Source organism: Saccopteryx leptura, chromosome 5 (genome assembly GCF_036850995.1).
Source record: "Saccopteryx leptura isolate mSacLep1 chromosome 5, mSacLep1_pri_phased_curated, whole genome shotgun sequence".
Lineage (NCBI taxonomy): Eukaryota > Metazoa > Chordata > Mammalia > Chiroptera > Emballonuridae > Saccopteryx > Saccopteryx leptura.
Window position 1 is genome coordinate 197,058,280 of NC_089507.1, and position 22,901 is coordinate 197,081,180.

The following is a 22,901-nucleotide window of genomic DNA, read 5'->3' on the forward strand; positions in this document are numbered from 1 at the left end:
TTAAATTTGACTTTAAAAGCTTATAGAATTCCCTTACATCTAATGTTTGTAGCCAGCAGGTGTCACTTTGTAAAATTTACAAAAGCAAATCCTGATATTTAAGGTTTCTACAAAGAATTATAAGGATAGCTTGTAGGACTTACTAGTAATTCAGAGTGCCATGATCCTCAGGCCTCTTCTAAGAACATTGTGAAAATAATTACAGATAAAACTCCCGACATGAGTACGTTGACTTTCAACAGCTCATTGGATTCTCTAAGCTGCCCAAACCTGTGAGGATACTGCATTAAATTAGCATCTCAGAAATAATTCTGGCAGGAGAGTAACTGAATCAAACTGTCAAGTACTGTGGATATCTACATGGTATCGAGATTCAGACTGGTATGAAATTTAAAAAGTAATGCAAATAGATCTAATTCTTACCCACTTAAAGAATGTCAAAAGTTTGTTTTCATATTCCTACTTTAACATGGGATAGTTCAACATGAAGTCTGAGGTTGGTGTTTATTTTGTATCTTATTTATCTTTTGTTAATAAAGGTGTATAATTGAGAATAAAAAATAAATAAATAAAAATAAGGTCATAATGTATATGATTCCCACACCAAGACATGAAGAAAAACATTGACAATATTTACCAAAAATGTCAAACATGAGATATTTCAGATATTTAAAAAATGGAAGTGATACACACACACACACACACACACACACACACACACACACACCACACCACCCCACCCCACCCCCCCAGCTCCCCTCTCAATGTAGGAAAGAAAACATTGTAGTAAGCTGGCAGCCCAGCAAATGAGGCTGGAGTGTTTCCATCTGTGCATGCTGCTATCTTGTTATTTCCCGCGTGGGGTCCATGGATCCCGCGCACGTGCAGAACTCGATGTGAAAGCTAGCACACTGTTTGCATCCTTTTATGACCCGAATCCCTCTCTGCTGACACAGGACCTCTACCTCAGAAAAATGCAAAACTACTGCAGTAGCGGACAATGATCGAGTTTTGGGTGCCCAACGCTGTTTTATCTTTTCCACAGCATTACCCTTCATCCTTCCTCAACCCAACCGTGTTGGGAGTTCAGTTTCCCAGATGCAGATGCAGTCACTGAGGCGAGGAGAGCCCATGGTGTGTCTAGGCAGTGGGACTCCAGGGAACCCGCAGTAAGAGGAAAAAAACCAAACAGATGCTGGCCCGAGTCCTGTGCTTTGCAGGCTGGCTCCTCAGGTGGGTGACTGAAAAGGCAGACAGACCCCCTGTGGGAATCACAGGGGGCGGCATCAGGCCAGGAAAGAGCCGACCTGCAGGCTGTGCCTCCAAAAAGTCCTTCCCCTTCCCTGCTGGGAGTTCACCCATTCACTCTAATTGGCTATCTTCCTAAACTCTAGAACGGTGGTTCTCAAACCAAGGTCCCCCCTCCCCCACAGGCGGTATCTGCCTAACCTGAGAAGATGTTAGAAATGCAAAATAACGGCCCCACCCTAGAACTCCTGAAGGGAAACTGGGCGGTGCTGAGTCATGTCAATCCTCCAGGAGAGGCCTGTCCAAGGTCAAGCTTACAAACCCCTGCTGTTTGTGGAATATAAGATCTGCAGGTGTCTTCCCTTTCAGCCAGTGCTCAGCAGGACACGGCAGACACAGGCTCTTATAAATTACTCATCACAAGATGAACAGGCAGTAGGTGCTCAATAAACACCGCTAATAAAGGCAGACAAGATACTACAGGTTCAGTTGCAGACCACCACGATAAAGCTGATATTGCAATAAAGTCAGTTGTATTCCTTTTGCTGTCAGAAGATCTTGCCTTAACTTTGCAAAACATGCAACATCTGTGAGGTGTAATAAAACTAGGTCTGCCCGTCATCCCTCAAATGAGCCTTTTCTACATGCTCACCATATGACAGAGGCTTTTCAGGGGGCCTCTCCTCCTGCACACCTCAAGGTCGGGTCCAGTGGAAAGACCTGTAAGGAGAGAAGCCCCCTCCGGAGCCCAGTCCAGACGGCGGGACCTAGACTCTCGCTGAGTACCACCGGGGTGTAGGAAGCAGGAGGTGGGGTTGGGTAGGCAAGCAGGCAGTGCGAGCTTAGCCGGGCAGTTTCCGCGGGTCTGAACGCCTGTGCTAATAGACTTACACTTATGCTAACCAAAATAAGTAGTTTTTAATAATAAAAACAGGACATACGTGTGGTCCAGAAAACAAGAGACTAGAACAAAAGGGTGGAACAAGAAGAATGGACTTCTCTATGCCCTCAGCCATTCACCTCCTAATTTTTACATCACTTAAAAATCACTTTTCAAGTACAGCCATGAGCCGCTTAATGTTGGGGCTACATTCTAAGAAATGTGTCATCAGGCAATTTTATTGTTGTGAGAACATCACAGAGTGCACTTATACAAACATAGATGGCCTAGCCTATGACACACCGAAGCTATATGGCACAGCCTATTGCTCCCGGGCTCAAGCCTGACAGCATGTCCCTGCACAGGACAGCACGAGATTAAATCAAGCCCGGAGACAACGATGCCATCAGGAGATGCGGTGAAGAAGATGTCTGGGCTGTTGTCTGCGTGCGGGGCATGCAGACTGTTTTACAAGATTTTTTTTTTTTAATTAGTAGAAAGCATACACTCTAATATAATGATAAAAAGTACAGGATAGTGCCTGACCTGAGGTGGCGCAGTGGATAAAGCATCAACCTGGAATGCTGAGGTTGCCAGTTCGAAACCCTGGGTTTCCCTGGTCAAGGCACATGTGGGAGTTAATGCTTCCTGCTCCTCCCCTTCTTTTCTCTCTCTCTCTTTCTCTCTACTCTCTCTCTAAAACTGAGTTAATAAAAAAAATTTTTTTAAAGTACAGTATAGGAAATATGTACATAAACCAGGAACATTGTTGTTTATTATCATTAGCAAAGATTATGTACTATACATAACTCTGTGTCACCACAAACAAGTGAGTGATGTGTTGCACTGTGACGTGACTTTACGACAGCTACAGCGTCACTGGGCGATAGGAATTTTTCAGCTCCATTATAATCTTATGGAACCACCATCATATATGCTGCTCGGCATTGACCAAACGTTATGTGGAACATGATTGTGTTTTATTAATGTGCAATGCTAACGGCCCACTCCGCTTGGCCTCCCTGTGGCTGGAAGGTCTTCAGAACTCTGTTCACATGGCTTTGTTAACCAACCATGTTTAAGAAGCAACTAAAGTACAAAGAACATGAAAACGTCCTGCTTCAGAGTGTCAATCACATAAGGATGCGCTCCAGGGCTTTGTGTGAGTGAAAACAGTCCTACGACGTGTGGCCCTGACCCTGCACTGCATCTTCTGTCTCCTTGGCACCCTCTTTATTTTATTTTTATATTATCTCTCTCTCTCTTTTTATTATTGATGGATTTTAGAGAGATAGAGAGAGGAAGAGAGAGAGAGAGAAACATTCATTTGTTATTCCACTTTAGTTGTGCATTTATTGATTGCTTCCTATAAGTGCCCTGACTGGAGATCGAACCTGCAACCTTGAAGTTTCAGGGATACTCTAAACAACTGAGCTATCCGTCCAGGGCTGGCACCCTCTTTAATTAACACTGATATTGATGCCTCAGTCCTTCACTAACTAAACTGGCTCCTTTGGACACCTCCTCATCTACTTTTTTAACTCTTCTTCCCTCTGTTCCTACCCCCATAGGTATCCAATCCCCCATTTCTTGGTCCTCAGTTTTGTCCACATACAGTCCCACTGCATAGTCCAGCAGGTTTCTTGTCCCTTCCCTGTCACTTTCTGTCCACATTATTCAAAGTTTTCCTCTGTGTATCTTTAACCTTTCAGAACCTAATGCCATTGTCAATGAGTCATTCAAAGACAATGCAGGGAAAGCCCAGGGCAGGTAGCTCAGTTGGATAGAGCATCATCCTGACATGCTGAGGTTGTGGGTTCAATCCCCACTCAGAGCACATACAAAAAAAAAATCAACCAATGACGGCATGAATAGGTGAAACAACAAAACTGATGTTTCTCTATGTGTGTGTATCTCCTTTCCTCTCTCTAAAAATCAATTGAAAAAGAAAGAAGCCTGACCAGGCAGTGGCCCAGTGGATAGAGCGTCGGACTGGGATGCGGAAGACCCAGGTTCGAGACCCCGAGGTCGCCAGCTTGAGTGCGGGTTCATCTGGCTTGAGCAAAGCTCACCAGCTTGGACCCAAGGTCATTGAGCAAGGGATTACTCAGTCTGCTGTGGCCCCACGGTCAAGGCACATATGAGAAAGCAATCAATGAACAACTAAGGTGTTGCAACGAAAAACTGATGATTGATGCTTCTCATCTCTCTCCATTCTGTCAGTCTGTCCCTATCTATCCCTCTCTCTGACTCTCTCTCTGTCTTTGTAAAGAAAGAAAGAAAGAGAGAGAGAGAGAGAGAGAGAGAGAGAAAGAAAGAAAGAAAGAAAGAAAGAAAGAAAGAAAGAAAGAAAAAAAGAAAGAAAGAAAAAAAGAAAGAAAGAAAGAAAGAAAGAAAAAAGAAAGGAGACATTGCGGGGCATATCCACACAAGACTGAGAGAGGAAGGGAGAAACATGAGGAGAGTTTGGGTAAACTTAGTGAATATTTATTGGGCAGCTGTTCTGTGCCATACACTGTGGCTAGAATTGGAGGTCAAGGGGGCCATTGTCTCACAAAAACATTCTTTTCCTTCTTCTTTAAAAAAATTATTTATTGATTTTAGAAAGAGAGGATGTGAGAGAGAGAAAGACAGAAACATCAATCTGTTTCTGAATGTGACCTGACCAGGAATTGAATCTAAACCTTTGTGTATCAGAACGATGCTCTAACCAACTGAGCTATCAAGTCAAAGCAAGGCATTCCCATATGTGCCTTGACCAGACTAGCCCAGGGTTTCAAAGCAGCAACCTCAGCATTCTAGGTCAGTGCTTTATTCACTGCATCACCACAGGTCAGATGGTCATCCTTTCTAAAACAGTCTCTTCACAGCCATTTCCATCATGCTACCTTATTTTCATCTCTAATGGCACAGCTATGATCTGAAATTACCTTATTAATGCATTTGTATCTATTTACACTCCTGATAAGAATTTTCACTTCCCCACCTCCTCACCAGCAGTCGAGGTTTTCAGACTTATTAATTTGTGCCAATCTGATGAGTGAATTAGGTTTTAATTTGTATTTCTTCTAATCATTAGTAAGATTGAGCACTTTCATTACTTTAGAGGTCATTTGGGTTTTCTTTTCTGTGAACTGCCTGTACATATATTTTTTTGATCTTTTCTTTTTAAAAAATTTATTATTATTATTATTATTATTTATTCATTTTACAGAGGAGAGAGAGAGGGAGAGAGGGAGGGGGAGGAGCAGGAAGCATCAACTCCCATATGTGCCTTGACCAGGCAAGCCCAGGGTTTCAAACCAGCAACCTCATTGTTCCAGGTCGACACTTTATCCACTGCGCCACCACTGGTCAGGCAAAAAAAAAATTTTATTTATTGATTTGAGAGAGAGAGGATTGGGGGGAGAGAGAGAGAGAGAAAGAGAGAGAGAAACATTGATTTGGTGTTCCACTTATTTATACATTTACTGGTTGATTCCTGTATGTGCTCTGACTCGGGACTGAACCTGCAACCTTGGCATATCGAGACAACGCTCTAACCAACTGATCTGCTCAGCCAAGGCCAATGTTTCTTTTATTTTTAGAACATTTTTATAAGAGTTTATTTGAGCCAAACCAGCAACACATGCCAGGGAGCAAAATCTCAAATGCTCTCTTGAAATCTTTTTTTTTTTTTTTTTTAGAGAGAGACAGAGAGAGAGTCAGAGAGAAGGATAGATAGACAGGAATGAAGAGAGATGAGAAGCATCAATCATTAGTTTTTCGTTGTGACACTTTAGTTGTTCATTGATTGCTTTCTCATATGTGCCTTGACTGTGGGGCTACAGAAGACTGAGTAACCCCTTGCTCAAGCCAGCGACCTTGGGTCTAAGCTGGTGAGCCTTGCTCAAACCAGATGAGCTCACGTTCAAGCTGGCAACCTTGGGGTCTCGAACCTGGGTCCTCGGCATCCCAGTCTGACGCTCTATCCACCACGCCACCGCCTGGTCAGGCTCTTTTCTTTTTTTTTTTTTTTTTTTTTTTGCATTTTTCTGAAGCAGGAAACAGGGAGAGACAGTCAGACAGACTCCCGCATGCGCCCGACCGGGATCCACCCGGCACGCCCACCATGGGGTGACTCTCTGCCCACCAGGGGGTGATGCTCTACCCATCCTGGGCGTTGCCATGTTGCGACCATCCTGGGCGTCGCCATGTTGCGACCAGAGCCACTCTAGCGCCTGGGGCAGAGGCCACAGAGCCATCCCCAGCGCCCGGGCCATCTTTGCTCCAATGGAGCCTTGGCTGCGGGAGGGGAAGAGAGAGACAGAGAGGAAGGCGCGGCGGAGGGGTGGAGAAGCAAATGGGCGCTTCTCCCATGTGCCCTGGCTGGGAATCGAACCCGGGTCCTCCGTACGCTAGGCCGACTGGTCAGGCTCTCTTGAAATCTTTTAAGGTCCTCCTATTTTGTTTCATTTTGCAAAACTTTTTTCTTTTTTTTGGCTCTTTTTGATCCTTCACAAAATGACAAAATTTCAAAGTCTAAAATCCAGACTCTAGAGGTGAAAACCATAGAGAATAGATAGATAAATGCTAAAATCACCCTTGCCAAAATTTTCAACCAATTTACGAGAGTTTTTTTATTGGCTTCCATTAAATTTAGAAATTAATTTGAGGAAAATTGATCTTTATGTAAAACTTCCTTTTAGTTTTTTAGTAAAGCATATAAATTTCTCCCCCAAATTTTTGCATTCTTTTTTAAAATATATTTCTTGTCAATTTTGGTTACTCTTGTATATCATATCATTATTTTAACTATATGTCTAGTTCTTATTTCCTCATGTATAAAAACTCTATTGGTTATTTTATATATATAATATGGGTTTTTAAAAAATTATTTATTTATTTATTCATTTTAGAGAGGAGAGGGAGAGACAGGGGGGGGGGGGGGGGGAGGAGCTGGAAGCATCAACTCCCATATGTGCCTTGACCAGGCAAGCCCAGGGTTTTGAACCAGCGACCTCAGCATTTCCAGGTCGATGCTTTATCCACTGCGCCACCATAGGTCAGGCTATAATATGGGGTTTTTTAGTGAGAGAGACAGACAGACAGACAGGAACAGACAGACAGGAAGGATACAGGAAGGGAGAGGGATGAGAAGCATCAACTCACAGTTGTGGCACCTTAGTTGTTCATTATCTTAGTTCAAGGGTCCCCAAACTTTTTACACAGGGGGCCAGTTCACTGTCCCTCAGACCGTTGGAGGGCTGGACTATAAAAAAAACTATGAACAAATCCCTATGCACACTGCACATATCTTATTTTAAAGTAAAAAAACAAAACGGGAACAAATACAATATTTAAAATAAAGAACAAGGAAATTTAAATCAACAAACTGGCCAGTATTTCAATGTGAACTGTGGGCCTGCTTTTGGCTAATGAGATGGTCAATGTGCTCCTCTCACTAACCGCCAATGAAAGAGGTGCCCCTTCCGGAAGTGCAGCGGGGGCCGGATAAATGGCCTCAGGGGGCCGCATGTGGCCCACGGGCCGTAGTTTGGGGACCCCTGCCTTAGTTGTTCGCTGATTGCTTTCTCATATGTGCCCTGACGGGGGAAGGGGGTTCAGCCAAGCCAGTAACCCCCCCCCTTTTTAATTCCTTTTATTGATTGATTGATTTTTGGAGAGAGAGAGAGAGAGAGAAAATGAGAAAGAAGGGGGGAGAAATGGGAAGCATCTACTCATAGTAGTTGCTTCCTATATGTGCCTTGACTGGGCAAGCCCAGGAATTTGAACCGGCAACCTCAGCATTTCCAGGTTGACGCTTTATCCACTGCGCCACCACAGGTCAGGCGTCAGTAACCCCTTGATCAAGCCAGCCACCACCTTTGGCCTCAAGCCAGAGACCATTGGGTCATGTCTAGATCCCACGCTCAAGCCAGTGACCTCGGGGTTTCTAACTTAGCTCCTCAACATCTTTGGTTCAACGCTCTATCCACTGTGCCACTGCCTGGTCAGGCAGTTGTTATATTTTTTAAAATATTTTTTATTGATTGATTTTAGAGAAAGAGAAAGGGAGAAAGACAGTTACATTGATCTGTCCCTTTATGTGTCCTGACTAGGGATCAAACATGCAACCTCTGTGCTCAGGCCGACACTCTAACAGACTGAGCTAATCAGCCAGGGAAGGGGTTATTATATTTTTTAATTTTTAAAATATTAATATTTTTTTCACAGTAATCTTACTAAACCTCTTAACTCATTGTAATAGTTTGTTGAACCTCTTGGATTTTGGATGTAGTCAGTCATATTATCATTGAATTATGAGATTTAAAATTTTTTTATTTTTTAAAAAGATTTTATTGATTTTAGAGTGGAGGGGAAGAGAGAAAGAAAGGGGAGGAGGAGCAGGAAGCATCAACTCATAGCAGTTGCTTCCCGTATGTGCCTTGACCAGGCAAGCCCAGGGTTTTGAACCTGCAACCTCAGCTTTCCAGGTCAACGCTCTTTCTACTGCACCACCTTTTAGTCTTTATGCTCATTCCCTTTTCTTTCTTTTTTCTCAGCAGGGATGAGCATGGATTAGAAAGGGGGAGTGGGGAGCGCCAAGGCTTTTATTGAGGCAATTTCTGTTGGGTTTCAGTGTTTGGTCATATTTTTAATATAATTCACTGTAATTGGTTTTTCATTATAAAAACAAAATGTGCTTACATTCCAAATAAATTCATGTGTCAGGATATGGGAAGTTCATCACTGTTCACTGGCCAGGACCTCCAGCATTGTGTTAAATAAGAGTAGTCATAGTTTGAGCTTTTGTCTTATTCCTAAATTTGGTGAAACATTTTTTACCACCAAGCATGATGTTTACTACACATTTGGGGTGGAGGCTCTTTCTCCATTTCAGTTGCTCTTATAGGAAGAGATTGTTGATTTGTTTAAACTTGAATGTGTACGGAATTTTATCAAATGCCTTTACTGCACCTACTGATACAATCAAGGAGCTGAAACATGTTTGTTGAACGAATTGTCTGTTTTCATCTTCAAAACAACCCAATGAGTCAGGTATTGGTTTCCTCATCTGTAGAGTGGGCAGATAAGATGCAGGGAGGCTTAGCTTTCGCAAGAAGAACCTGCCCGGAGATGTCAGCGCAGAGGAGAAGCAGTCCCTGGGCCCCAGAATCTGCAATCTTGCTGTTAACTCTTCATGCGGGCTTGTGATTGACAGTCAACAAAAATCGGGTGGAGCTCCAAGTTGGGAACAAAGGTCATTTGTGATTTTGCATTTCTAGTATCTGACGTGGTGGATTCCAAAACTGGCCACAGAGAGATCTGGAAGTCACCATTGTAACCCAGGGGTCTGGTTGCCAGTCAGTAACTGGTGCACAGAAAGACTGTGTGGAATAGGGAGCCAGCAGCCCTGTGATTTGGACAGGGCCACCAGATGAATGCACGATGCTAGTGAAATCCAAATTTCAAATAAACAATTAATATTATTGTTAGTGGAAGTAGGTTAAATTAATGCTGCATTAATCCTAACTTATAAAAAAGTGTTCATTATCTGAAATTCTAGTTAAGCCTGTACACCCCACCAGCAGTTTCTGGAAATCGAGGGAGTTAAGAACACCACCGCAGAAGGACAGAGAGACAAGTGTAGAATGGTACATTGTGTCACCGGCCAGGTCAGGGGCAATGGAGGTGTCTACTGTTGGTTCAGTTGCCACCCACCTGAGGAGCAAGCAGGTCATGCCGAGGACAGGACTGCAGTCTGCACTGGCTCACCCAAATCTCTGCGATTAAAATAATATTGTGAAAGATCAGCCTAAACATGAATTAAGACTAAGTCTCTAGTGTTAGTGCAGTTTTTTATTATTATTGATTTGAGAGAGAGAGGAAGGGAGGCAGAGAGAGAGAGAGAGAGGAACATCGATTTGTTCCTGTACGTGCCCTGACCAGGGATCAAACCGGCAACCTCTGTGCTTCCAGAGGGACGACACTCTAACCAACTGAGCTATCCAGCCAGGGCATGTTAGTGCAGTTTTGAGGAGAAAAATGATTATTGACTGAGTCAGTGGCTGAGGCTGACTCTTAGAACTTTCCAGATTAGTACTTCAGCCTCAGTCACCTCATTTGCCAAATGCGGGGGTGGGGGCATCATCGAGCTGGGGGAGCAGTAATGTAATGACCTCTAGGGAGCCTGGCTCAGGGCAGGGCACCGAATGTACAGCCATGGTCTACTCCTTCCCAGGCTGCAGCAGAGGGCAAAACTGTCGCCACCTTCTCTGGGTCTTGGACTGGACCTGAGTATCAATATTAACCTGATGCAAGACAGCTTAGCAGAACAGCATCTGAGTTGTATTAAATTTTGACATTTGCATGGGAGCCTTCACAAGAAAGTCAAGACCCCATGGGGTGACCAGAGCAGGAAGCTTTCATACCCTTTAGACAAAGAAATGATACATTTGTGAAGAAATGACAAGACAGAGGGGTTCTGAGTAATTTGTGAAGAAGTGAGTAGGAGATAGGGGTGGGGTTGGGGTGAGACCAGTGGGGTGAATTTACCACATCAGTTTGTACAGGTTTATTTCAGCCTCTGGTCCTGATGTGGGAAGACGTCTTTCTCATAGGAAACTTTATGGTCTGTTTTTAGGTAGAAAGATGCAGGCGGGGGTTTGGGGAGCCCATCCTATATCTGCTGTTTCTCAGGTGCCTTCAGCTCAAAACAGTGAATGTGCCAAAGAGGCGTGTTTTGGGGTGTAATGTCCTAACCTCCTTTAAGGCTTTACATTTTCTGTGGTAAGCTACATATACAAATACAGATACTGTTAAGGAAAACCATTGCTAAGGAGTTTGCAAGCCTTCTCACCCACACCCTTGAAAGGCTATAACGAAAACAAAGAAAGAAAAAGAACAAAGTATCGGAGAGGATGTGGGGAGATAAGAATTGTATATTTCTGATGGGGGTGCTAAATGGCACAGCCACCATGAAAACCAGTTTGGTGGTTTCTCAAAATGTTAAACGTAGAATAACCAAGGACCCAGCAACTGGGTATACAGCCAAAAGAAATGAAAGCAGGCGTTCAAACACAAACTTGCACACAAATGTCCAGAGCAGCACTACACGCAATAGCTAAATGGTGGAAACTACCCAATGTCCATCAAAAGATAAACAAATGTGGTCCATCCATATGGTGGAATATTACTCAGCCATGAAAAAGGAAGGAAGTATGATTACTTGCTGCAATACAGATGGACCTCAAAAATGTCATAGCAATTGAAAGGAGCCAGTAACAAAAAAAAAAGGAAAAAAAAAAAAAGGCCTGACCTGTGGTGGCGCAGTGGATAAAGCATCGACCTGGAAATGCTGAGGTCATCGGTTCGAAACCCTGGGCTTGCCTGGTCAAGGCACATATGGGAGTTGATGTTTTCAGCTCCTCCCCCTTCTCTCTCCCTGTCTCACCCTCTCCTCTCTAAAATGAATAAATAAAAAAAAATTTAAAAAAAAAAGCACGTATTATGTGATGCAATTTATATGAAATATCCAGAATAGGCAAATTCACAGTCTAACTCAGTGGTAGTCAACCTGGTGCCTACCACCCACTAGCGGGCATTCCAGCTTTCATGGTGGGCGGTAGCGGAGCAACCAAAGTATAAATAAAAAGATAGATTTAACTATAGTAAGTTGTTTTATAAAAATTTATTCTGCCAAACTTGGTGAAAATCTGATATAAAGTACTTGGTAAGTTATTATTTTATGCTTTAATTTGCTATAACTCTGCTTTATAAATTTTATAAAGTAAAGTTACTTCCCTACTTTATAAAACACTATTTCTGTGGAATCGGTGGGGGGTTAGAAAATTTACTACTAACAGAGATACAAAAGTGGGTGGTAGGGCCTGACCTGTGGTGGCGCAGTGGATAAAGCGTCGACCTGGAAATGCTGAGGTTGCCAGTTTGAAACCCTGGGCTTGCCTGGTCAGAGCACATATGGGAGTTGATGCTTCCAGCTCCTCTTTCTGTCTCTCTGTTTCTCTCTCTCCTCTCTAAAAATGAATAAATAAATAAATTTTTTTTAAAAAGTGGGTGGTAGGTATAAAGAGGTTGACTACCCCTGGTCTAACTGCTTACTGGGTTCAGGGTTGCCTTTCAGGGCAATGAAAAGGTTTTAGAACTAGTTAGATAGAAGTGATGGTTGTACTGCATTGTGAATATACTAAATGCCACTGAATTGTACACTTTAAAATGGTTAAAATTATGAATATTATGTTGCGTGAATTCACCTCAATTTAAAAAACTGGTATCTCAATATGATACAGTTATATTGATTTAAAAACCTGCAGACGAGGTATCAATACTTCCACAGGAAATAAAAGAATAAGCCTGACCTGTGGTGGCGTTGTGGATGGAGCGTTGATTTGGAGTGCTGAGGTCACTGGTTCAAAACCCCGGGCTTGCCTGCTCAAGGCACTAAGGAGAAGCAACTATTACAAGTTGATGCTTCCAGCTCTTCCCCTACTCCCCACTTCTCTCTCTCTCTCTCTCTCTCTCTCTCTCTCTCTCTCCTTTCTCTAAAAATCAATAAATAAAAGAAGATTTTTTTTTTTAAAGAATAAAATATGAAGGGGAAGAAAAACCTTAGATTCAAGACATTTTACCTGTGGGGAGGCTGGGGGGACACTCATTTGTGGAAAAGCACCCAGGGTTTCTCCCGAGTCCTCCTATGAGCTGGGGGCTGTGTACATAGGACGTCGTGGTTTTTACTATGTCCCTCTCTGGCTTCGTGCCTGAAATATCTCACATCTGGAATTCCTATGCAGTGAAATGTCATCATCATGGTGTGTCTACCTTCACTTATCTTTCTACTATTTTTCTACTGTAATTTCACTTCATACCTTTTTTTCTTTGTTATATGTGTCTTTTCTTTGGGACTAACTATTGAGCTGTCGTTTTAAGAATGTCTTTGATGAGTATTATTTTGGAATAATTCTTTCTCCGCTGCTGAGGGATGATACCGTGTGCCACTTACCAAAGCCCCCTTGAACTGTCTGCTTTTCCTTTTACTAGTCCCAGATTCTGATACTTTTGATCAAAAATGGGAAGTACTATCACAAAAAGGATGTATGTTTATAGTAAACAAAGTTAAAACAGCAGATAAAGGGTGCAATTTTCAACCCCCTCTCTAATCCCACTTCCCAGAGGTCCGGGTTAGGGCTCACAGCAGAATTGGGGAGCCAGATGCCCAAGGAGTGCCCGCATTTCAAAGGCAGCCTGGGGTGCCAGCAATTCTGTATGGAGCTTCTGGGTGGTCCTGACCCTTTCTGGAGATGAGGATCTGTCAGAGGTTGTTTCCACCCATCTGAATGCCACACCTCCACCTTCCTAGACCCATTCCACATGTACTCCGGGCACACCTCACTCGGTCAGGCCAGGGGATAGGTCAGTGTCAGAGCCAATGAGATCCTGAGCGTGACCTGGACCGAGGCAGTCAGCCCTCGTGCCTGGAGCAGTCTGAGCATGTGTGGGGCGTGGTGGCGGGGGAATCCTGGGGCCCCACAGTCCTGAGTTCAAATATCCCGCCTTCCTCCCTCACTAGCAAGTTACCTAACCTCTCCATGCCTCAGTTTGCACCTCTCTGTGCCATGGCTGTCACACATCTAAGCCCAGAAGTGATATTTTTAGCCTCCTTCCTGGGTTCTGGGGAAGAGACAGTGAAAAGCAGTGTCTGCAAAGCCCTTGGTGGGCGACTGCAGTGGGAGCCTTGACTGACAGGTCCCTCTGTGGTACCATCAGTGTCCACACGCATCTGCGGCATCCGTGCAGGAGGCACCCTGACTAGCTGGTCCCATCTCATACCGGGTTTGGCCTCCTCAGACTGGCCTTCCCCAGCCACCCGGGTCCTCAGTGTCCCTCCATCCTGCGACTCCCCATCTCGGCCCCAGCTGTCCCTTTGCGTCTTTCACTCCTTGAGTATTTACGGAGCACGTGCTGTGTGCCGGAGCTGTTCCGGGCACTAGAAACATAGTAGTGAACAACACACCAACATTTCCGTCCTCCTGACATCCCTTCCACTGAAAGGACCTAATAAATAAACAAGTCAGATATGGACTTATGCTTCAGAAGACACCAGGAACTAAGGAGGAAATAAGGAATAATAAGGCAGGTGAGAAGGTTGGGGACAGTCACTAGCTACAGCATTTTGACCAGGTGGTCAGAGAGGACCTCCCACTGGGCATCTGAGCTGCCACAATTTGCAGAGCATCGTTGATTTGTTGTTTTCTTATTTATTTTGTGTTGGTCATTGTCAACACCCCCACAGCCATCTGCTATGGGATAGGAGCCCCAGGAGGCGGGAGCCCTGTTGTTGGCTCATGGCTTACTCCTTAACTCAGTCCAATCACTCAATCTTTCTTCATAGAATCATAAGGGAAATTTCCACTTCCTAGCAGTGCTCAGATCTCAAAAAAAAAAAAAAAAAAAAAGTCAAAGTGGGAAAATCTAGAACTGGCTGATATCCTCTCATAAGAGCTTTATTCAAATAATTTAGTGCTGTGTCCCCATGTCCCACGGCGTCCCGGTTCCACTTTGGCCTTAAAGAGAAGTTGCAAAATGCAAGTGGACTTTGGAAATCAGAACGGTGGGTGCCCAGATTTCAGGGAAGGTGACATTTTAGCGAAAGATGCACCTGATGAAGGCTCGTGGTGTTGTTACTGGTGCTGGTACCTTTCTCCCCCCAGGGGCCTGGACACCAGACCTCTGTCTGGGTAACCGTGCCACAAGCATAGGTATGTTTTTTTCTGGAGAGAAGAGTGATTGTATATGTTATCCCACGGGGCATTTTTGAGAGTGAAACGGGGTGGTGTTAGTCATTTCCTCAGCTCCCAAGCGGATCTCAAGGAAACTTGGCCATAGGTCACCCTAGTCCAGCGCCGTCAGCCACAGGGTGGGGGCGGGGGCGATTTTGCCTCCAGGGGACAAATGGCAAAGTCCGGAGACATTTTTGGTTGTCACAACTAGGAAGCAGGGGTGCTACGGACACCAAGTGGGTACAGTCTAGGCCACACTGCCAAACATCCCCCGGAGCACAGGGCGACCCCCCACCACCGAGAGGTATCGGGCCCCCCATGTCAGCGGCGGCGAGGCTGGGACGCCCTGACCTCTTTCGATTTCTCAACCTGGTTTCAGACCTTGCAGGTAGCTCTGGCAGCACAGCAAGGCTTGTTTTGTTCTCTCCCGTCCGGTCCCTGATGTCATCTTTAACTTCCAGCATCAGGCAGGCATTCCTTTGTGTGGCTATACCCTGATGTGTGCGTCATGACCCCTCTCCCTCTTAATGGACCCTGAGGTCATTCCAGTTTTTCCTGTTGTTAGGAAGAGAGATAAAAAAGCATGGTGCACCTGTCGGTCCCGTGTGTTTCTGAGGATGAGGTTCCAGGAATTGAAACTGCTGAGTCATGGGGTCTGCTCAGATTGGGAATCTTGTTCAGAACTCGCCTGTTGCGGATGAAGCCTTAATCCCGGGACCGGACATTACCGTCATCTATTACACATACACATATCTGTGGGTTTACGTCCTCACAGGAGACCCTCGTCAGGAAAACATTTCTTAATTTGTTACTATTAGCAGTAGAGGCTGTTTTATCAGAGCCAAAAAATCCCATCTGACTGGATGGTGATAACCTTGTAAAGGCCAAGCCCGAAGTATGGTAATTACAGGAGAAAATCCAGTTTGTTGGGGACATTTCGCCTGAGAGCCCATGTCCTGGGCACAGTGAATTCCATTTCCTGTGTGGAATTGGGGTGCTTATCCAAGCCACTTTTTTTTTTGGGGGGGGGACAATGAAGAGTGCTCTGTTTCTCAGCAGTTCTTAGGTGTTTACCAGGACGCCCTAAGGAACAGTGGGAGTGGCCATTGTCTGTTACTGACCGAGTTCTTGTGGGTGGGAGTGACGGGCTCCCCCAGAACTCTGGCAGCACCTTTGAGGCGGGGTCTCAGGGCAAGAAATGCTGCCTGGCATACAGACACCCACTTTCTTGAACGTTTACAAGGCGGCACGCTAACCCTGTGTGCACAAATTACACGCTAAACTCCCTACGGTTCTAGGCATTGCTGTGGTCATAAATGGGACTGACTTCATGTGGGGTCCCGTCGGACTCCTGATCTAATGGGGACAAGGATTTAATTTTTAAAGTCACACAAACATGTAGCTGTACAGTGTAGTGTGGTGTGGTGTTGGTGGTGGGGGTGGGTACTCCGGGCAGAAAGAATAGCATGTGGCCTGCTGAGCAACTTTACCACGGACAGTTCTTCCCAGTCAGCAGTGTGGCCTTGGATAGGTCACCTAACCTCTCTGATCCTCCCTCCTTTCACCTATGGAGTCAAAATAATAACCACAGTTTCACTAAATTGAACTGTACCCATAGAATGCATCACCTACAGAAGGTCATTTTTGAGAATAAAAGGGCACTGCTAATAATGACACCAGCGGGCTGACATGGACCAGGTCTAGTGCGGACAAACGGCGGCCCACGGTGTGTGCGGCCGCAACCCCCGTACGCACGCCCCGCCCTCAGACTACGAAGTGTCATCCCGGTTTTAGAGCTGAAGACGTGGAGCCTCACTACACAACTTACCGTCTGTATTCGCCCAGAAAGTAGGTGGAGAAGCCAGAATTTTTATGCAGGACCTTTTGAGTCTTAAAACCAAGAGGGGAATTATTAGGCAATCCTACTGAGATTGGGTTGAAATACTCGCCTTTAGGGTTGTTGTAATTGCCAAAACATATTCTACTTGTCTGGCCTGTAGGAGGCATTCAAAAAAGGAAAAATGGAGGCCATTTTTATGGTAACTGTGAGAACTAAAACCAACATAATCCCCCTGTTAAGCAATACAAGTCCTGAGATCTGGCAAAAGTCACTTCTCCAGTTTGTTCCAGGAAATACCTGCTTCTAGAAGATAAGATTATGCATCAGCTCTCACTTCAAAACCTCACCTGCCTGGGCCCACCATTCCAAAGCTGTTAGGTCAGAAACTCGCCCAGTCCTGGCCAGTTCCTGGCCTTGCGCGATCTGCTTTTGAACCACCCAGCCAGGGCCCTAAAACCCTACCAATATTATTCCCTACTGTCCCTAATGACCTTCCCTGAGGAAGGTCTAATAAACTCAGCTTTGATCGATCAGCAGGTTTTTCTGGTGGAGTTAAATCAATGAAGTTAGGACCTAGGAAGCCACTCAGAAATGACTTTTGTCATTCTATAAAATGGAAATAACCAAGTCTGGTAGATCTCCAAAAGATGTCCACGTCCAAATCCCTGGAACCTGTGACTGTGACCTGACATGGCAAAAGAGACTTTGCAGGTGTGATTAAGTTAAGGATCTTGAGATGGGAGATTATCCAGGTGGGTTCAGTGTGATCAATCATAAGGGTCCTTGTAAGAGGGAGACAAAAGGGTCACAGTCTGGTGTCTGGTGGCAGTGATGGCTTTGCAGATGGAGGAAGGGACTCTGAGCCAAGGAATACAGTCCAAAGACAAAAATTCAATAGATGAGGAGACTGAACATCTCAGTGCACACACAGGTTTGCTGTACGATAATAGGGGTCATTTTCCTTCCAGTGAACAATGAAATGGTTATCCAATAAAACACATGAAGTCCTGTTTGATAAAATAAAAAAATCAATAAAGCAGAGATTATTTAAAAGGGGGAAAGACTGACTTGAGCCTTAAACTCACCACCAGCTGGGACAGCCCCCCCAGGTGGCAACTGAACATGCAGCCCCCCCCCCCCCCCCCCCCGTGGGACTGACAATGGCACTTTTAACCCCTGGAAAGAGCTGAAATTGTCCAGGGAGGGGGGCAGTCTCAGCAAAGGACCTTCCTTCTTCCTGCTGGGAATTAAACCATCTGCTCTAGTCGAGGTCTTTCCAGAACTCTAGAACAGTGAGTCTCAAATGTGAGCGCGCAGGGGAATAACCCTGAGAAACTGCTGACAAGGATTGTTAGGCAGAAACCGCTGGGTTTCTGACTCAGGAGGTCTGGGTGGGGCTGAGGAACTCAGCCATGTTGATGCTTCTGGTCTAGGGACCCCACTTGAGAATCTAGAATTGAGGATTTGGGCCTGACCTGTGGTGGCGCAGTGGATAAAGCGTCAACCTGGAAATGCTGAGGTCGCTGGTTCGAAACCCTGGGCTTGCCTGGTCAAGGCACATATGGGAGTTGATGCTTCCAGCTCCTCCCCCTTCTCTCTCTCTCTGTCTCTCTCCTCTCTCGCCCTCTCTATCTCTCTTTCTCTTCTCTAAAAATAAATAGAATTGAGGATTGGCAGGGTGAGCTGAAACTCAGCAGCGGGCCTGACATATCGCCGTCATAGATGAAGCCCAATAACTATTCACCTGACAATCCTAATGCTGGGGGTCTTGCTGCTGAACACCTGGAGGAAGGCAAGGAGGAGGTCCCTGCCTTCTGGGAAGTCAGAGCTCAACGGGTACCTGTAAGCAAATAAGCCCATACCTGAGCCCAGCTTAGTGAGAGGTGGTCCCTGGCTGAATACAAGAGCAGTATGCCCGCGGGTAAGTGACAGGGTCCATACACTGGAGACCTGCCTGGTGACCCTCACCTGACCTTATAAGTGTAAAATACTATAAGGCTGCTGCTTTTGCCTTCTAAGTCTTGATCGAGATCCCTTGGGCCATCCTAACCACAAACATATAGAAAAGGGATCTGTGGGAAACAAAGTCCAGTTTCGCCAAATCAACTCATTCCAAAGCCACCGTAATCATGATATTTTTCTATTTATGTGAATATAATCTTATGCCCCACGGTCAACTTAAAAAAAAAAAAAATATATATATATATATATAATCAACACATATACGTATAATATATCTTATTTTGAAACAAATTCCAACTTAGAGAAAACTTTCACATATAGTATAAGTACACCCATATACACTTCAGTCAGAGTTTTGCCAATTACCCTAAAAACAACATTCTTTATATAAAAAGATCCAGTTGGGACCCCCCCCCCCCCCTTTGCAGCCAGTTGTCATACTTCTTCAGTCTCTTCCATTTGGAGCAGTTCTTCAGTCTTTCCTCGACTTCCAGGACCTTAAACATTTTTGGAGATTACAGGACAGTTCTTTTATGGAAGGACCTATGATTTGGGTTCATCCGATATTTCCTAGTGATTAGACCCAGGTGACATATTTGCCTGGAATTTCACAGGAAGGGTGCGGAGGTCTCATTGTTACCTATCAGGTAGCACGTGATTTCGATGTATCCTGTGACTTTGTGGTGTTAACTGTGACTTCTCTATTCAAATGGCTTTTACCAAGTTTCTTCACAATAAAGCTACTTTCCCCCTTTTATAGTTAATAAATATTTCAAGGGGGGGGGGAGACTTTATTAATTAATTTATTATTTATTTATTATTTTTTTTACAGAGACAGAGAGAGAGTCAGAGAGAGGGATAGACAGGGACAGACAGACAGGAACGGAGAGAGATGAGAAGCATCAATCATCAGTTTTTCATTGCGCTTTGCAACACCTTAGTTGTTCATTGATTGCTTTCTCATATATGCCTTGACCGTGGGCCCTCAGCAGACCAAGTAACCCCTTGCTGGAGCCAGCGACCCTAGGTTCAAGTTGGTGGGCTTTTGCTCAAACCAGATGAGCCCGCGCTCAAGCTGGCGACCTCGGCGTCTCGAACCTGGATCCTCTACATCCCAGTCCAATGCTCTATCCACTGCGCCACTGACTGGTCAGGCTCTATTTATTATTATTTTTTAAAAGATTTTATTTATTCATTTTAGATAGGAGAGAGAGAGAGAGAAAAGGGGAGGAGCATCAATTCCCACATGTGCCTTGACCAAACAAGCCCAGGGTTTTGAACTGGCAACCTCGGTGTTTCAGGTCGACGCTTTATCCACTGCACAGGGGGGAAAAGACTTTAATTTCCAATTTTTATTCCACTTTTGCTCACTAATTTTAACATCCGTTCATGTTTCTTGTCTGAATTATTTCTATGAAGGTTGCACAAATAGTGACATTCTAATTCCATCCTTCTCTCTACAGTTATTAGTTTACATTACAGTGCAAGGGACAGCTTTCTCCTTTCCTCATGTATTTACTCATTCTTTAACTTATGTCAGTGTGAACTCAAGGACTCTTGATTTATTCAGTGGGTTGTACTCCATCTCTACTGTCACTTATTTTGAAGTTCATGGTGCCCCAGATTTAGAAGTGGAAGTCCATTCAAACTGAGTGTAGTGGCTTTTGTATGATTGCTTCAGACTTTAAGAGTTTTCTTAGTTGCATTCAAAGTAAAGTTCCAGGAACATCTTCTTTTCAGCCCCAGCCCTAGAACCATCCAGTTTTCCACAGAGTCCTGTTTGTTTTTTTGTTTTTTTTTTAGTGCAGAGTGGTATTTCAAAATTTAGAAACCAAGATCTGGCTGCTACAGGTGCTCATTGCTACTAGGATGTCACAGCTCCTAGAGTTTATTTGAGCCAAACTGAAGACATATGCCTGGGAGCAAAATCTCAAATATTCTTGGCTATGGTTTCAGTTTCTTTTTTTAAAATTTCTTTCTTTCTTTCTTTCTTTCTTTCTTTCTTTCTTTCTTTCTTTCTTTCTTTCTTTCTTTCTTTCTTTTTTTTTTTTTAGAGACAGAGAGAGAGAGTCAGAGAGAGGGACAGACAGATAGGAACAGAGAGATGAGAAGCATCAATCATCAGTTTTTCGTTGTGTGTTGCAACACCTTAGTTGTTCATCGATTGCTCTCCCACATGTGCCTCGACCGTGGGCCTTCAGCAGACCGAGGAACCCCTTGCTTGAGCCAGCGACCTTGGGCTCAAGTTGGTGAGCTTTTGCTCAAATCAGATGAGCTCACCCTCAAGCTGGTGACCTCGGAGTCTCGACTCCGCATCCCAGTCCGATGCTCTATCCACTGCGCACCGCCTGGTCAGGTTGGTTTCAGTTTCTTATAGGTTCTTCTCCAGTATGAGCCTAAGGTGAACCGAGCGTCATAAAATGACTCGGGCTGTTTTCTTTCCTTTTTCTTCCTCTGGAATAGAAGGATTGTCTGGGTTTTGGTAGCACTTTCTTGTGAATTCACCAGGGTTCTACCGAGTCTCTGGTTGTGGAACTACTGATACAATGTAATGGAGACAAATTGATTGCTATCCTCTGAAGTGATTTTGAAAGGTTATGTTTTTCCAGAAAATTGTCGGTTTCTTCTAATGTTTCAAATATATCGATATGAAGCTGCTTCAGGTGTTCTCTTATTTTATAACCTCCACAGCGTCTGTAGTGGTCCTCTTTCTGTAACTAAAATTTGTTTTCTTTTTCCCCCCATAAGTAATATAATCAGGGTTTTATCTATTGTTTTTTTTCTTTTTTTTTGTATTTTTCCGAAGGGAGAAGTGGCAGGGGGATGGGGGGAGGCAGACAGAGACAGACTCCCGCATGCACCCAACCAGAATCCACCCAGTGTGCCCACCAGGGGGCGATGCTCGGCCCCTCTGGGGCCTTGTTCCACTGTAATGGGAGCCATTCTAGTGCCTTGAGGCGGAGGCCATGGAGCCATCCTCAGTGCCTGGGCCAACTTTGCTCCAATGGAGCCTTGGCTGTGGGAGGGGAAGAGAGAGACAGAGAGGAAAGAAGCGGGAAGGGTAGAGAAGCAGATGGGCACTTCTCCTGTGTGACCTAGCCGGGAATGGAACCTGGGACTTCCACATGCGGGGCCAACATTCTACCACTGAACCAACTGGCCAGGGCTCTATTGGTTTTTATTTTTGAGTAGCCAACTTTTACTTTGTTGTTATCTGAGTTGATTCTAATTAATTTTTATTATCTGATCATTCTATTTTCTTTGGGTTTATACCAAAGATGCTCTTTCACTAATTTGTTACATTGGACATTTAGCTCATTAGTTTCAGTACCTTTTCCTCATTGCGCACCTGCATTTAAGACCATATACATATTTCTCTGTGAGCACTGCCTTGGCTGCAGTGACAAGTTTAATTAGGTAGGGTTTTCATTATGGCTCAGTGCTATATTCTCATTTACATTGTGATTTCCTCTTTAGCTCATGAATTATTTAGAGAGTTGTCTTAAAAGCTCCAAGCATAAGCATGTTTTGGTTTTCATTACGTGTCGCACATAAACAATAACATTTGGACCACAAGGAAAAGTAAAAGATTTATTCCTGGTAAAACTTGGTTGTAAAATCTTTTTATTTTTTCATTCGTATCAAATAAAATGTTTTTAATGTGTGCAGTAGATGCATTTTCATGTGATTTCTATTTCGTGGGGGTGGCACTAACAAGAACATGAATACCTGAGCCCTACTAACACCTTCAGCTGGACTCCGGAGAGAGAGAAACAGCCTAAGACAGACAGGAGGCTGAGGAAGGTACAGATGACCCCTGGTTCCCAGGAACGCAGAGACGGTGGGCACCAGAAAGGCAGCACCCACGTCCATCATCCCTCCTTATTCACGCACTGACACAGTCCTCCCTCCAGGTCCAGCCCACTGCTCCTGATCTCCGGGCTTAGCTAGAAATACTTCTGAGGAAACACAGAACATGGCAGAATCAAATGGGGACTTTCCTGTCCATTGGGTTGAGGACCCAGTGAGGGGATAACAGGTATAGTTTCTGAGTGGACACCAGGTAACCTGGCAGGGGATGCTCAGGGAAGGACAGCTTGCAGTTTGGGACCTGCCTCTGTTGGGGGCTTCCAGACCCAGGAGCCTCAGAGGCTATCTGCCTCCCAGTTCCACAGGCTCTCCCAGGACTCCT

The 22,901-nt window shown here is 44.6% G+C and overlaps 1 protein-coding gene across 1 annotated transcript in view; it reads right to left on the reverse strand.

Moving 5' to 3' along the window:
* PCK1 (phosphoenolpyruvate carboxykinase 1) overlaps window positions 1-19,161 on the reverse strand; it is a 701,569-nt gene extending 682,408 nt beyond the window's left edge. Inside the window, exon 1 of the mRNA XM_066387430.1 lies at window positions 19,139-19,161. The gene's annotated coding sequence lies outside the window, so the exon portion shown is untranslated. The remainder of the gene's footprint in view (window positions 1-19,138) is intronic.
* Window positions 19,162-22,901: the final 3,740 nt, after the last annotated feature.